Source organism: Topomyia yanbarensis, chromosome 1, assembly GCF_030247195.1.
Source record: "Topomyia yanbarensis strain Yona2022 chromosome 1, ASM3024719v1, whole genome shotgun sequence".
Lineage (NCBI taxonomy): Eukaryota > Metazoa > Arthropoda > Insecta > Diptera > Culicidae > Topomyia > Topomyia yanbarensis.
Genome location: NC_080670.1, coordinates 91,247,488 through 91,251,234, shown reverse-complemented (window position 1 = coordinate 91,251,234; position 3,747 = coordinate 91,247,488).

Genomic DNA, 3,747 nt, shown 5'->3' with positions numbered 1-3,747 from the left:
TAAAACTATTGTTTTACCATTTTATTTCCAAAGATATATACCATGCTGTAGTTTCATTAGACATCATTTTAATCTGTACCTATACAATTAAAATAATCTGCAGCTTTATAGAAAAATCTGTACTTTTGGTAGCACTGCGCGGTACGCATACATATGATCTCATTCGTTCTTGGCATGATGGTGGGGGCATGCAGTTGGCTGAAATAAATTCCCATTCTCACAACACGTGGTCGGCACCCAGACATGCTATCTCTTTCGCTTCTTTTACCTGTTGTATAAGCTTCTTTCAAGAATGCGTGTACCGTCAACGAAGTTTTGGCGTCAGTGTGCTCTTGGGCTCGCATCTGGTAGGATGGTAATGGTTGTTAGTTGATGCGCGCAGTTGTACGATAAGGCATTCAATTCAAGCTGCGCTCAAATACAGTTTTTCACAATTCTCGGGTTATTTTTGCTATTATCAGTTTCTCGGTGATGGTTTGGCCGATTATCACAAATGCCTGAAATTAAAGGTATATTTTCCTGCTACAAAATTTCGTACGGATCGGTTGTATGGTTCCGGAAACATAAACTGTTAATCGTCCGGTCACATGAAATACTCCATATAAGAAGGAACTAAAAAAAATCTAAGAAATCGAATTGGAATTTTGGATGACAAATATCTTTAAAATGCATGAAACATCGAGATTTTAACCAAACCATTTTTGGTGTTTAGACCATATGGGCATAAAGTATCCTTCCTATATATTATGCGAACATTATCCTGCTTCTCCTACCAGCTGATCAAGACGACCAAACTCAAACCGCTGATTACTGGCTCAAGTTTTCGATTTGGTCTTTTTCTTTTACAAAATTTTAGAACTCGAATATTGATTTCTTTTCTTGTATATAGTTGTCATGTCATGTATAATGAAAATGTATTACACCCAGGTTTTTTTTACGCGGGGGATATGTACCGCGTAAAAAACCGCGGTAATTGGAATATCCGCGTAAAAAACCGCGTTAGTTAAAAAATCCTCGTAAAAAAATCGCGGTTATTCGAAAATCCGCGTAAAAAAATTCTCAACACAAGATTTTTATTATATTTTTAAAAGTTTTTTTGCGCGGATTTCGCAATTATCACGTTTTTTGCAAAAAATATGCCTAGTCCTTTTGAAGGCAACACACTTAGAAGTTTTTCGGAAAGATGAAAGAGACGGGTCTGGACTCCTTATGTCCCGCACCTCAACAACATGGGTATTTTCGGAATGGTCTTGACGAGTAGGTGCCAGAAATTGATTTTGGAGTCATTTTCAAATCCATGATGGCGACTTCCGGTTTAGCGAAATTCTCTACAACCCATGCAATATGGATATTGTCGGAATAATCTTGACGAGTAGGTGCCAGAAATGTATGTTTGACGGCATTTTGAAATCCAAAATGGCGATTTTCGGTTTGGCGAAATTCGCTATAACCCAATAAATATTTGTATTTTCGGAATGGTCTTGAAGAGTAGGTGCCAGAAATTGATTTTTCACGCTATTTTGAAATCCAAGATGGCGACTTCCGGTTTAGCGAAATTCGTTGTAACCCAATCAATATAGGTATTTTCGGAATGGTCTTAACGAGTAGGTGCCAGGAATAAATAAATAAATAAATCAGCATCTTCAGCGCAAGGTTGTCCATGAAAAATTGATTTTTGAAGCCATTTTGAAATCCAAGATGGTGATTTCCGGCTTAGCGAGATTCTCTACAACTTAATCAATATGAATATTTTCGGAATGGTTTTTGACGAGTAGGAGACAAATGTCGATGTTTGACGTCATTTTGAAATTCTATATGGCAACTTCCGGTTAACCGAAATTCCCGAATGAAAAATATGGGCGATCATCCAAAACATCCTCGAATATAACATCTAATCATAAACCAGCGAAATGTAAAATATTTTATGTGTGCATCCAGAAGAGTGCGGTGAGAATGGAAGTGAGAGAAGAAAGAGATGTATGTAATGTGAGTTGGGGGTTTTAATTGATTCAAATTAAACACATTGCTAAAATTCAAGTAAATTCAACTGTTTTATTAAAGCTATTTGTACTTCCCATACTGATTGGGTTATAGCGAATTTCGCTAAACCGGAAGTCGCTATCTTAGATTTAAAAATGGCGTCAAAAATTAATTTCTGGTACCTACTTCAAGACCATTCCGAAAATATCCATATTGTTGAGGTGCGGGCCATAAAGAATCTTCCAGACCCGTGTCTTCCAGCTTTCCGAAAATCTTCTAAGTCTTTTGCATTCAAAAGGACTTAGAATATTTTTTGAAAAAACCGTGTTAATTTCGAAATCCACGCAAAAAATAAACTTCTAAAATTCTTCTAAGTTCTTTGCATTTTAAAGGACTTAGAATTTTTTTCAGAAAAACATCTAAGTCTTTTGCATTAAAAAAAGGAAATTTATTCATTTCAACTACCATTAAAGGCATTTCGAACATCATTCTTCATTAGATGCACAATATATGTACCTATGTGAAAAACTGGTGCGAATATTACGTACTACTATTGCACTGGCGAATCGCATTCATTGCAATTGAGTGAGTTTCACTCAACCTATATTTTAACTAAAGATTAGGACAAATCCGACTGAAGTCCACGCTGGCACGTAGCCAGAGGGAAGGAGGGGGAGTCGAAAGGGTAACTCCGCTCCCCCACCACATTTTCGGGAATAATGATAAATGATCACAAATAAAAAAAATAATAATAATTCCAAACAAGCGTGTTTTCAAATTGATGTGAAAATGATGTAGAATAAATTAAGTAGTAGATTGAGCATTGGCAAAAACAAAGGTAAGAACATTGACGATCCTGCCGGTTATTGTAAAAAGAATCCGGTTAGAATCCCCCACGCGGTAACCAAAATAAGGAGAGTGAAAGCGTGTAAACTGAAAGGCTTTCCAAAAACAATATGGCGACTCGAAAGAAAAAAAGAATTGAAAGCATGTAAATCACGTGCCTTTTCATACTAGCAAAATTGCTGCTTGGTCACCTGTCATGAAAAATGGCTGCTTTGTAGCCTGCAAAGAAAAAACTCAGCAGCCGCTTGCATATATTATATTTCGCAAAAAGCACCTTAGGGGCCATCCATATACCACGTGGACAATTTAGGAAAGGGTAGAGGTCACGAGAAAGTCCATGCTTGTCCATTGGGATGGGGGTATGGGTAATGTCCACGTCGTCATATTTTTGTCTTTTATATAAAAATGAAACAAATTTGTATTGTCATTGGTGTGAGCGGTTACATTCATTTTTTTTCAAGATTTTTAAATAGTCCAAGTGCTTGTGCATCACGTGTGAAAATTGAAAACATCTATGAAGACTATCATCGAAAAAAACATAAGAACTCGCACGAAAAAGAATCAGATTTTTTTTATCTAAATCACTTGATACAATCATCTGTAACATTGTCTAATCACATTAATTTTGGATTTCATAGCTAGAGGTTGAAATTACGAACCAATTCAAGAATTCAAAGGTTATTATGATAAATCTTTGAAATGTAAATATAAAATATCACAAGTCGTTGAGATTTGAACTATTTTCATAAGGTTTGCTTCATATTAGTCTTCCACATGGGAAAATTTTCTAAATCTCATTTTTATGAAACTACCCATTTTTTTTTGAAAGTCCACATGGACACCGTAGGGAGGGGTAGGAGTTTAGGAATTGTCCACACTTGTCCACGAGGGGGTCAAAAAAAGGTTCTTTGTCCACGTGGT